We start from the raw sequence: 13,975 nt of genomic DNA on the forward strand, positions 1-13,975 counted from the left end.
CACATTAGTATATTTATTTCCTGAATTATGGTTCAAAGTATTCTTTTACTTCTGTATCAAGTGTTCCTTTTATTCCTATTTGTCATTAATAGCTGATTTATGTGTTCTTTAGTGCACAATTTAATTTTTGTGTAAGGTTATTTATAAACATTTCTTTGTATTTTTCTTCCCTATAGTATTTTATAAACTGCTTTTTAGCAATGACTTGATTTCACAGCTTTTCTATCATTCAAAATGCCTATTATTGACTTGCTCCAAGAAATACACACTTAATATTGGTTTGATTTTTTCCATTTATGCTTTTTTTCTCCATGGTGATATTTTTCTCTATTTCTGCAGTGTCATTTTAATGTAGTGTATGTGTTTCTTAAACGAAGTGATGACTTGAACTTTATAACAGCATCTTCAGCCTTCAAGTAGTAATCATAACTTCAACCAATACATTCTGAAATAAAATACAAGTGGGAAATGCAGGTTCTATTTCCTGCATTCCTGAGTGTCTCAAGTACACTGGATTGCATCATTTTATGTTGACCGTATCGGCAGTTTCTGAGATTCACCATTTAGTTTTGGCTTTATTAGGAATGAGCTCTGAGTAGGTGTGAAGGCTACTCCAATCTAATATAAGAATAAATCCTCTGGGACTCTGTTGATTCTGTTACAGAGATTCTCCTCTCTGATTGCTTCCATGCCCTTGGTGTTTTAATATTTTTATACTAGGATTTAAAGTAACATAAAATCTAGGAAAAAAATAAAAGCAACTTGCTATCATTTTTTTTTTTTAAACAACTAGTTTTCTATTTTTGGACCATCATACTTGCCATTAACTTTTGTCTGACCAAAGTAATTAGTGTACTCAAACACAAATGAAACTCATGATGTTCTCTTTCATTCTGCATTATCTATGTTCATTGTACAATCAGACAGCTCCAAGGGAAACTGAAACTTTATCTTATGTGTAAAGATGAGTATTTTTCAAATATAGTATGACCTTTGAGGGATAGTTCTTATGCAAATCAGTGAAAATATGATGATAGAATAAGTGCTTCATTCTTTGTAGTGGTATTGAGAAAATAGTCATTTGAAGAAATATCACAATTTAAAAAGTAAAATAAAAGAAACACAATCTGATAATGAGAGATTGACTTGTGAACTCAGGACAGGAATCTGGGCAGGAAGGTGGTGACAGGGAATGGAGAGAAGCAAAAGGAATCAAGGTGTGAAGGGCGGATGTGCCAAGGCCATGGGTTTAACAAAGGCATTATGCATCACAAACCTATGCTGATGAAACATTTTACTAAACTTAATAAGAAATAGAAATGTCATAAATCAAGTCCTAATGGAAAAAAAGCATTCCTTTTCAAATATGCTACACAGCATATTTGCTATTACAAAAAAATAAAGACACAACCAAAACGCAAATAAAAGTCAATTTCTACTTGTTTGATCCACTTTTGTGATGCAATGATTTCCCTCAGTCTCTTCTGCTACTGTCCATCTCTGAAAGCCACAGCTGCAAAGTTCTGTTAGTAGGTTGGCTCTTTCCCCAAGTTCTAAAATGAAACACAGTCTGCAAGTATCATTTTAGGAACTTTGTTTTCTTTCTATCAGACTTATTTTGTTCCATGGCAGATAAGGAGGCTTTGCTTATTTCAAAGAATAGCTTTATCTTTGAATCTTGTGATTTCAGTGTGATTTCTATTTTCATAATCTGGTCATTTATTTTATTTTTGTGGTTTTTCTGAAATATTGCACATTGGCCACTGGACTTTTTTTATGTTCTTGTAGTTCTCGTCCCCATCCTAGCAAATACACCAAATGCTCATTGCTTCTGATGATTTCATCTTTTGATTGTTATTATTATTATTATTATTTTTTGTAGTACTTCAGCTAGAGTTAGGAGAAGAGTGGACTGGGAATGAAAGGAAACCCATGAGCAAAGGTGAAAGAACACAAAGCTCACCAGGACAGCAGAATCTATTCCCAGGTATGGAAGGCAAAAGTGGTGGTGTGACCATTCTCCCTGGAAGCCCTGGTGATCTCGGGGCCGCGGTCACTCCCAGCACCATAGCTTTATGGCTTTTGCATTTCTTTCACTTGGCCAGAGTCTGTGTGAGACAAAAATCCCATTGAGCTTTGAATGTGCTTTTTGTGATAGATTGTTTTTAAAAGCAAAAAACTAGATCAGGCCTGTGGGTTTACCATTTTCTAGAAATAAGTTATCAAGATTCCTATGAAGTTTACTTCAGGTGTTTTATTGTAATACAGTTTCTCACCAGTATTATGAAAACTTAGGATTTTTTCCTATAAATTAAGAAATAGCTCCATTATAGTACTTTATAGGTGTAGAGCTCAAATGTTTTTGCTGTTTGGAAATTTGGCAAAAAATAGTGCAAAGGAAATGATAAAGTTGAAGCCTTCAAGAGAGTGTTAAACAGAGCTGGAATCAGTTCATAAACCAAACGACTGCTCCAAGGAGTTCCATCTCCAATGCATCTACATAATTTATTTAGTCTTCTACCATAATACACTTCTACACCTGAGCATGAATATTGCAAGCTGAGGCTTAGCATTGTACTAATTATCACTATTATCTCAGGGGAAGAAGTTTGTTTTCAGACCTTAATTTCTCCCATCTGGTATCAACTGTTATTTTTCCAGGTGTGCAATGGCATGTAGAAAACTTTATAAATTCTCTGATCACACATTTCGTGTTGAGTAAATAAGATGGAGGAGAATACGCAACATTACTGACTGTAGGAAACAGCTAACCATTGAAGTATCTTTAGTGTTGTAGGAATATTCTAAGAATAGTCAGATGGCACTTGTGTTACAACAAAGAGCACATTTGGTATAAGGAGAAATGATGATCTTTAGAGGCAAGATAGATTTCTTACAATCAGGGACTTGGTCTCCCTAGGTAGTATTCTAGGATAAGATATCCTAGAATATGCCATCTTCTCACTTCTTGTTATCGAGAAGTTATACATTGTATAAAAATCATGCAGCACAAAAATGAGCTGATTGATAAGACTGCATAATATTAATAAAATATTAATATTTTATTTCTTAGAAGTAAAATAAGAATCAAAATAAATTGAAATAGGCAGCTTGCTGATATACTGTACCTCAAATACCAAATTCTCTTATGAGCTCCCTTCTTTCTCTGCATTTAATGCTGTCAAATGTTTCATGAATTTCATCTATAGTTCTTTATCACCATATTGAGAAGAGTGCACTTCAGAACCTGATAGCTGTATGATTTGAAATATATAAATATGATACACACATGTCACCTCTTCATTGAGCAAAACCAGTAGATAGTGCTTGGCTAATTCTTCAGAAACTGTAACCTCAGTCAAAAGACGGAAGAAATGTGACCACTCATTTTCTCTTTTCTTATTTATTTATTTACTTTTATTTTTATTTTATTTATTTATTTATTTTTTGGTACAGAGTCTTACTATGCAGTTCAGACTCATAGTAACCCTCCTGTTTTCAGCATCCCCAGAAGCTGAGATTACAGGCATATGCCACCATGCCTGAGCACCATTATCAGCTCAGCGAGCCCTGGGGTTGGATCCTGGAGTGGCAGGTCGTACCAGGGAATGAACCCTAGTCCCTGCACTTGCCTAGGTAGGTGCTTAGTCTGCTGAGCTATCTAGTCGACCCTCATTTTCTCTTTTCAATTATCACGTATTCCTCTTACCTTTGACAAGATAGGATGTCTTTTTTTTTTTTTTTTTTTTTAATTTCCAATGTGTCGAGTTCTTTTCCTGTACTAAGAAGATAATTCAGTTAGTTTCTATGAGAAGTCCTTTAATTATATACTTTAATTAATCTTTATTTGCCTGACCGCTAATTTATGAATACCAATTTCATTCTTGGAGATCTACTTGAGCAAGGGACTTTCTTTAATTCCCTTTTGATAAACACTAAAACAGGATGGGTAAGAAGAATACAGATGTTTTCAGTCTATCCGCATGCATTACTAGTTGCTTATGGGTGGATTTCGCCAATTGCAAAGCTGCTGTAACATGTGAATTCTGCCATGTGTAAAATGCCATGCTTCTGAAAGTACTTTCTTAGCTTGTAATAGTGTTGGGTCAACCCTTTAAAAAAATAGTATCCCATGACTCTGGGAGTACATCTCCGTGAAGAAGAAATATTTACTCCATTATTATGTTTTGTTATTTGTTTTCATGGTATTCTTTTTAAAAAATAAAATATATGCAACAGTTTTTCTTTTATCTTTGTGCATTATATATTTATCTCAGGGCATGTTAAACAGTCATGAAATCAGTTGATTCTTCATGCAAAAGTTTTTCCTCTAATTCCATAGTCATTCTTTCTTTTTATTGGAGAAGAGACAGAATATTTCCACAAGAAGTAAAAATTACCTATTTCGATCTCTTGATTTCTATGGCCTTCTTTTGAGTATTTTGAAAGTAATTTTCTTAATTTAAGACAGCAACTGGCTAGAATTATATAAATTCTAGTATCTGTAAGCGTGAAAGTACAAAACATGCACGATGTCAATTTTTCACACTGTATACTATATTGACCATTTTGCTCTAAGAAAGAGAATTACAGTTTTTATAAATCTAGCTGATTTTGTATAATCTGAACATATTCTTTCTTCAATTATCACTAGAATTCAAATGTTGCTTTCACTAGTGTAAAAGAAATATGTGTTTTAAAATTAAGCCCATCTAAGTTTAACTTATTGTTTAATAACATGTCTTGTAAGTATGCTATAACACAAATGGAGTGTCAGGATACGTACAAATAAAGATAGACTTCCTCTCTTCCTTTTCTTTCTTCTATTCATTTCAACTTGTGATTCCCTTACTCCTTGCGCTTGGCCTCTTGGAACTGTCCTGTTGCAAGACATCCATCCCCTTCCCTCCTTTTGTTCATTTATGTTTATCTCTTTGTTGATATCTGACCTTACTCAAATAAGAGACATTGTACAGGATTTAAGCCTATGAATCTGTTTGTTTTTTTTTTTTTTTGACACATTCTACTTTCCAAGTAGATCTATTTTCCTACAAAATTCTCAAATTTGTTCTTCTTTATAGCTGTAATCACATTTTTTTTAATCCAATCATCTGTTGAGAAGTGTATAAACCGCTTCCTGGATTTAGTCATTATGTACTGTGCTGCGACTAAACACTAATACATATGTAAATCTTGCCAATTTCTGAAGCTGTTCTAGAAATCCTCTTTCAAGACTTTCTTTACAAGATGTAAAAAAAAGCAGTGAATCAGCCAAGATATAGTTCAGTGGTATAAGCACAGGCCTGGTAAGTGCAAGGTCCTGAGTAAAATCCCACATGGGGAAAAAAAAGCACAAAATGGTGCTGCAGCATTCCATCCAAGGGGGTGGAAGACTATAAAAAGATTATGATGGCCTCAATTTATTTATTTTTATGTTAGTCACTGGGCCTGGCTATGATTTCTAGATCTTCCCCAGGTAACACACATACACACACACACACACACACACACACATACACACACCCACGTAATGCACACAAATAATTTCAATTAGTAATAAATTAAAATTAGCAGCTAATCAACCAAAAATTAACTTTATCTATTTTTAAACAATATTTGTCTTCTGAATTATCAGACATTATGCTATAAAATATTTATATATTGTTCTGAGTTTGAAGCCAGCATGGCAAGTTGAGGTTCAACCCGAACCACATAGTGAGTCAATGTCGCAAAACAAGCAAAAACATTTGCATTTGATCTATTAAATGTGATATTTGAAAAAGTCATTATTTAATAAACAGTGGCTGGCCTTTGTCTCTAGTTCCTCTAAATAAAGTCATCAAAAGATAAAATGTGTCATTTTTATTTATGAGTAACTTGTATCGCACCCGAAATTGCTAATGGCATGAATTATGCTGAGCCCCTTGAACAACAAATGAATGAAAATATGGGTCCTTCACTGATAAATCATGTGAATCAAGCTGAGACCTCAGGCCAGCCCAGGCTCTGAGGAAGTGAAGGAGGCTAGAGACTGAGTTGTGTCATGTGACCAGTGATTTAATCAGGGATACCTACATCATGAAATCCCAAAGGAGATTCTAAACAGTGACATGCAGTGGAGTTTCCTTGTTAGTAAACATGCTGATATGCCAAAAAGATAGCAATCCCTGACTCCAGAAAGAGGGCATAGGAGTTCTAGGCTTAAGATCCTCCCACTCCTTGCTTCACGCATCAGTTTACTTGGCAGTTTTTGAACTGTATCATTTATAGTAAAGTTGTAAATAGTGGATGGTTAGTCTTGACTGTCAACTTGATTGGTTTGAGAGATGCCTAAGGAATTTCTAAGGCACAATTCTGGGTGTGTCTGGCTGACCTTGAAGGTGGTCCTGGGAACCATTCCTGGGGGTTGGACCTTTCCTCAGGGAGCACTTTCCCTGTCCTCTGTTCTCTTGGTAGCATGGAGTGAGCGGCTTTGTTCCATCATGTCCTTCTTTTGGGATGCTCTTGCCTTAGCATTATCTGACCATGTACAAAATCCTCTGAAACTTTGAGTGAAATTAAACTTATCTTTTAAGTTTCAGATGTCAAGTATTTTGTGATAGCAATAAAGAACTATCACTAATATAATAAGTTTAATCCCTCCCTGAGTTGTTAGTCAGGAATTATCAAATCTAATTAGGACAGGGAAATTTCCAATTTGTGGCCAGTCCATTGTAAGTGTAGTTGTCCTGAGGAATATTCTTGTAGCTGAAGTCCAAAGAAAAGAGTGTTATTGAAGATTGAAACCCCAGCTTATGTTTTATTTTCCATAATTTTATTGAGAAACAAATAACAATGAGACAGTTTCAAATCAGATTGATAGCACAGTTTCAATAATTAACACATTGCATACACTCATCCTAGTGGTTATTGGCTGTACAAGATGCAGACATGATATCCTATTTGCAACACTATTAGAACAAATCCTTCTGTTCATTGAATTAAGAGAATGTAGCTATATATCTATGTGAACCATTCTGAATACACAGATACAAAATGGTCATTCATCTGTATCCCCTTTTTTTGTTTAGTTCCATCATTTAAATATTGTAGGTGTGTGAACTCAGCAAAATATTCCAAAATAGTCCAGTAGTCCATAATAGTGTTGGGTCTTCCACTTGACTGGCAATGTCAGAAGTTGACCTGAGTCCCTTATAGCTCAACATAACAACATGGCTTTACTTCTTTTTTTCCATAATTTTATTGAGAAACAAATAACAATGAGACAGTTTCAAATCAAGTTGGTAGGACAGTTCCAATAATTATCACATTGCATACTCTCTAGCGATTATTTGCTGTACAAGATTCAGACATGATATCCTATTTACAAACACTACTAGAACAAATCCTTCTATTCATGAAGAGAATGTAACTATATATCTATCCTAACCACTTTGAATACACAGATACAAAACGGACATTCATCTGTATCCCCTTTTTTGTTTAGTTCCATTATTTGAATATTCTAGGTGTATCAGCTCAGCAAAATATTCTAAAAGAGTCCAGTAGTCCATAATAGTACTGGGGCTTCCGCTTGACTGCCACTGGATGATTCATGTCAGGAAGGACTGCTGTACGCTAATAGGAGACAGTGTCAAATCAGAAATCATGCCTCTCAGTGGGTTCTTATGAAACATTTTGTTGTGTTTAGATTATCAATAGGTATACTTGGCAAGTAATTCAAGATTCTCAAAGTGAAAAGTGGTCACTGTACATAAAAAGGCATAAGGAATAGAGAAAGGAAAAGCATTTTGCTGTTTATTGAGGATTATGAGGTAACAAGTAGGCCTTGGAACTTGTGCAATTTATAGAAATAACGGGCAGATGTGAGGATACTATGAAAGTAATTGCAGGGTGCATCTCTGAAAAACTCTTTACAGTTGTTGTTGCATTTTGGGTACTGTAATTTCCCCTCTTATATAGCCCTCTCAGGAAACTATAATTTAATTATTTTCTTCATTCTTTTTTAGAAACTGATTGAATAAGCCCTGAATGATCCAAATCTGATCTCAGCTGGTGAATTTGCATCTGCAAATTAACCAATGATTTTTGTGATTCTGAAGTTCACACTCTTCATTGTTTCAGTCTGATAATATATAACTGTTGGGGCAGCTTTATGTAGAATAATATGGAAATTCTTTTTCTCAAGTACTTGAGTATTCTTGGATACATGGCATGAAGTCTATGTTATATAGATCCTTTTCTACTTAAAATTTGTATCTCTGTAGTACAGATAGAATAAAGATAGATTTTATTTCTGCTTAGTTTCATTAAGGCTGATAATGCATTTAAAAAGATTTGTATTTTCAAAGTGTAATACAAAAGAAGGTTTTCACTTCTTTATTAGCGCATATGTGTTATACATAGAGATTACTTTCCTCTTGATAGTGAGGAGTAGAGTGAGGAGTAGGTGCATGTACCTAAACAGTTTGTGTTTTTTTTCAAACCCCTATATCCACTTCATAATTACACAGTCTTGTAACCTAAAATATGAAGTCAACATATACAATGAAAGCTTTAAAAACAGCACGTTAGTAATGTTTAGCTATTTTGTAATTAACATTTGAAAAGCATATCACAAAGCATGGTGCAATAGCAGTGAAATGGAGACTACACTGTGATTCAGGAGAAATGCGTCTCTGTCCTTGTCCATTTCTTCTGTGATCTTGAGGAAATTACTTTTTGAGCCTTATTTGATTTATTTTTTAAATAGCAATGTGAAAACTTGATGAAGAAGATGATATTCTATCTATCTATCCATCTATCGTCTGTAATCATCTCTCTTGTTCGCTAACTACCTAGTTATAGAAAGAGCTAGGACAATGAAGAAACAAGAGTTTGACTTAAAGAATATTATCAGCACAAAAATGTATTTTTAAAAATTTTTTATGTATTTATTTATTTTTCTTTTGGGCAGAACTGGGGATTGAACTCATGTCCTTGCACTTGCCAGCCAAGCGCTTATTCTACTGAGCCATCTCCCTGGCCCGTGAGCCATTTCCCTGCCCCTGTATTTTTTTTCAAGGTGTTACTTCTTTCCATGAGAACTCTGACAGTCCATACAAGACTATTTTAAAGGAAAATATCATCTTGTACCGCTCTGGCCAACACTGGGAGTCACGGCATTTTTTTAATAGGCATTCGGTGTGCTTCACTTAGATTTCAGGATCTTAGCTAAAAACGACATTCCTATGCAGGCATTTCCCGTGAAGTGCTTGTATTGCCTGCAGCCTGCAGCCAATCCCACTGCATCCCTGCCCTCATCACCCAGCTGAAGCTTCAGCTGCTTGCCTAAGCTCTCTCTCACATCTCAGTGCTCTGTCCAGCTGATGCCCATCTCCACACCCCAGGGTCTGCATCCCATAACGAGAATCCGACCCCACAACACCCATAAGCTCAATGCTGGACGCCCAGAGATGTCCTGGAGCCCTGCCACTCCCAAGTTACATAGGCATGGATGTTACCATGCATGTCCTTACAGAATATGTTGGGCAGAATTGTTCTCAACTAATAGGAAGTAATGAGGAAAGAAAAAAAAATATATATATATATACATGACAATATAGAAATATGTTTTAGTTTATTCATTGAAAAAATGTAGGGAAATATCACACACAATTTTCTACAGATTCAAATTTATATCTGTAATTATTTTTCTTCAGATTAAAAAATTTTGTTATGGTTTACTGGTGACACTTTAAAGTGTACCCTGACAACACCAGAACCCTGGGCATGTGGTGCCATTCCCAAAACTGGGTGCGGTGGTTCACACCTGTAATCCTAGCACTGGGAAGGCTGAGACAGGATGATCACTATGAGTCTTAAACGCATAGTGATACGTTGCAGCAAACAAAACGAAACACCTAAAATTTAAAGTATACATTGCATGTCTGCTTGTCTCTATGGTTTCTAACAGAACACAGTTCCATTTTATTATTCTATTCTCATAAAGGCAAGATTTTGCCCTTCTTCAACATATTGTCTTTATCTTTAAGTATAAATTTTATTGAGAATAAGTTTATTTTAATCCACTGGCATTCTGAGTCTATTAAACTTGTAATATGATAGGTACTATATATAAGTTAACAACTTTGCCAATATTTCTTAAATTTAATTATCTGTACCATTTCTTTCTCTTCACTTACAACGATTATAATTTCATTTAATTTAGACTGCTTAACAGTATGCAAAAGATAGTATTAATTTTTTTGTAAACTAATTCTTCTCATTGCATTATTTATATTGGATAATTTCAAAAGCAGATTCTCCAGTTTTACTTTTATTGTCATTTTTTTAGTAAGTAATAATTGATTTCACAATATTTCTTATTTCATTTATTCCATTTTTTGTTCAAACTTTCTGTTTTTATATTGGCTTGTTATTTACTTTCCACTTCTATGCATTTGCTGTTCATTCATTAATCACAAGCCTGATATTCTGGAAGTCTGTCACATTTGTATGTAAATCATCTTAGTTCTATACTTTATTGTGTTTTTTTATTTCTTCTTGATTCCTGATAACCTTTCTCCATATCTTTGTATATCTGGAAATAGCTACATTTTTAACATCCTTTTGTTCCTGCCTGAGTGTAGCTTTTTTTTTAAGGGTAGAATTAATATTTTATTGTCATTTATAATCAGATGGCTGTTGGGTATATAGTTTCCATAATTATTTTTTTTGTAAATTACAAAAAAATTACAAGTTTTAAACAGCTGTAGTCACGTTCTTCAGAAAACACATTTAGACTAACTCATTAATGGTGGCTTCAAGCTTATCCTTATTAGCGCCAGAAAACTCACTCACCTTCTCCCCCTTTGTAAAAAACTGAAAGGTTGGCACGCACTTGACTTCACAATCTGCAGCAACGTCCTGACAGTCATCCACGTCTACTTCAAGGAACAACACTTTGGAATATTTTTCAAACAGGGAATGAAGGAAAGGCCTGATCATTCTGCAAGGCCCACACCACGTGGCTGAGAAATCAACTACTACAAGTTTATCTCCGGCAGCAGCCAGGGCTTCTTGAAAGGCCTCTTTGCTTTCGATCTGCTGCATTATGCTGGCTGCTGGGGACCTGACGAGCTACCGAAGTATACGATGGAAACAGATGGAAGGCGCGGGATGGAGCAACCTTAGTGTACTTTTTTTGTTCTGATGCTCAAACAACACTTCAAACACAAAACAATATTGTTTATTATCTTTTGGGTTTTTTATTAATTGAGAAACAAATAGCAATGGGAGAGTTTCAAAACAGGCTAGCAGGACAGTTACAATAATTAATACATTGCATATAGTTGTTTTTAGTATTTATTCATAGCACAAAATGCATACATGATACCCTGTCCAAACACTATTACTACAAATCTTTCTTCTTATTGAATTAAGAGAAAGTAGCTATATATCTATCCTATTTTGTATATAAAAATACTATATATATGCATATATATGTATATATCTAGTATAAATATATATTTAGTATAATAATGATATCTATATATCACTACAAATACTTTCAGGGATCAATTCTATAGTATATCTATCATATTCTTTTTTTTTTTTTCTTTTGTATTTTAGGGAAGGTCTACAGCACGTTCAGGTTCTCACTACTAGATAGGACTCCTAGTGATCTGCCTGTTTACAGCTCCCAAGAGCTGGGATTACAGGCACGTGCTACCATGCCCAGTCTCAACTGCCATCTCAGCGAACCCTGGGGGTGGGGCCTGCAGGGCAGGCCTGGGGATCAAACCCCTGACCCCTGTGCCTGCTTGCAGGTGCTTTAATCCTCTGAGCTCTTTGGGCCGCCCTTCGAGTATCCATTTTGAAGGCCTCTGTTGTGACATTTTATTGAGAACCTTCTATTTCTCTATATGTACAAGAAATAATTGTATGGTTTAGAAATATTTGAAGGGCCTGCAGAAATTCATGCATGCACTTTAGGTGTATGCTGAAGTCTCTTTCTTTATGGAATTTCTCTTTTTCTTTTTAATACTTTTTTAGAAAAAAACATTTATTTTGTATTTCTGTATTTGCTTATTTATTTATTTGGTCCTGGTTCTTGCTAAGCAGCTCAGACTAGTAGTGATTCTCCTATCTCAGCATCCCAGTTCTGGGACTACAGGTGTGCACCATCATTTCTGCTTTCAATTGCCTGGCACAGCGAGCCCTGGATTCTGGGGCTGGCATAGCATGCGGTACCAGGGTCCTCCTTGCACTTGCCAGGCAGGTGCTTAGACTGCCAAGCTATCTCCCCAGCACTAGAATTTCTTCTTGAAGAGCTGAGAAAGCTTTTCATAGTTAGACGCTTGCAAGTTTCTGTCACTTGTTATCCTTTTCTTGTGTCCTAAAATATTTGTATGCATTGTCAAGAGTATACAAGAGTTTTATTAATGTGTTATATACCAACTTCCAGATTTTTTAGTTTGATAACAACAACTGACAGCCTACTAATAGTTGTTTAGTTATCTATTGTTTCAGCTCCATTATACTATAGGTATATAAATAAAAAAATAAAATAGCTGAAAGGGAATATATGTTGTGAAAATGAACAAAAATAAACTGATATTTATTTAAATCTTAGAACAAGCACAAAAGTAACAAAATTTTACGAGATGATGTTAATTAAAGAGAAATGTCGGCAACTGCAAGCTCCCTTGCACTTTACATTTTACCACAATCTTTTTCCTTCCTGCTCTTTCAAAAAGTTGTGTTTATTTTTAAGACAGGGAGACATTGGACTTTTTAAAAATGGAAAAATAAAGTTAATGGATGAACTTTTAATATCCCTTAACATCTTTAAAATTTCTATTCTGAGACCATGTTCTTTGCTTACAGAAGAGTAACAAATACAGGTGGACTTATTTGTTTTACACTTAGAACTTCAACTATTTTAGTATTCCTAAATTAAATACATAATTAAATAAAATCTATATAAGATAGAAAACGGATTTAAATTGCTATATTGAGCTCAGCATGTGGTATTCATTCTCTTTAAATTTAAATAAAGCTTCCATCTGTTCCCTTATTCAGACATCTCTGATTAAATCTTCACACAAAATACAGATAAACACAACATACAAATGAAAATTATAAAAGTTCCATTATGAGTTCACCTTCTCATTTAAATGTGATTTTGCAGTTGAGGCTCATTACTCCGGAGCTTTCTATCATAGTAGCAAGATGAGATTCTGTTTAATTTCAGAGCAAACATGCTAATCAGCATTGGTGTCTGCTGCAAATTGTTTTCAAAATGTCATTATGTTTCAAAGTAGAAGTCCAGACGGAATTCATTATATGGAGTTTTGGGTGATGTTTTTAAAAATAGTTTGGAATATATTTTAAATTTCAGGCATGCCAATTTCTTTCCAGTATTTTCCACATAAAATTCTTGCATGCTCAAAAATATCCTAGAATAAAATGCAGATTGTCCTTCAATGTATATTGTGCACAGTATCTCCAGAAGGAAATTTTATCTGTGAAATGATGTTTTCTATCACAATTACCCATATTTAGGAGGATTATTTTGAAATAATCTCTATTTGTCATTTTAAGTCTCTTTATTAATCTTTTAAAACAATTCAAAATTAATGAATATACATGATTTATAGACAATGAATGTAATATGTATTTACTAAGATCATACAGCTGTCTGATGATTTAAGAAATTTAAAATTATTGAATTGTAATTTAAATTCAGGATTGATGAAACACAATGGCAAATGTCCTCTGTGACTTCCGATGAGATCATTTATTAAATGCTGTATTCTACCCTTTGATAGATTGTTTGAGCAACACATCAGGAATACTAAAAGCAGTTATGTTTCTAATATTCTTTTGTAAAATGCTTTATATTTGACCACTCACTCTTCATACTTCTGCAGATAAAGGGAAAAAAGAAATAATTAGATCTTAGATTTCCAAAAGCTGCCTGAGTTCTTCT

The 13,975-nt window shown here is 34.4% G+C and overlaps 1 pseudogene; it reads right to left on the reverse strand.

The window, feature by feature from the left end:
• Nucleotides 1–10,779: 10,779 nt before the first annotated feature.
• LOC101565960 lies at nucleotides 10,780–11,094 on the reverse strand (annotated as a pseudogene).
• Between the last annotated feature and the right edge of the window lie 2,881 nt (nucleotides 11,095–13,975).

The sequence above is a fragment of the Octodon degus genome, unplaced genomic scaffold (genome assembly GCF_000260255.1).
Source record: "Octodon degus isolate 3935 unplaced genomic scaffold, OctDeg1.0 scaffold00142, whole genome shotgun sequence".
Classification (NCBI taxonomy): Eukaryota; Metazoa; Chordata; class Mammalia; order Rodentia; family Octodontidae; genus Octodon; species Octodon degus.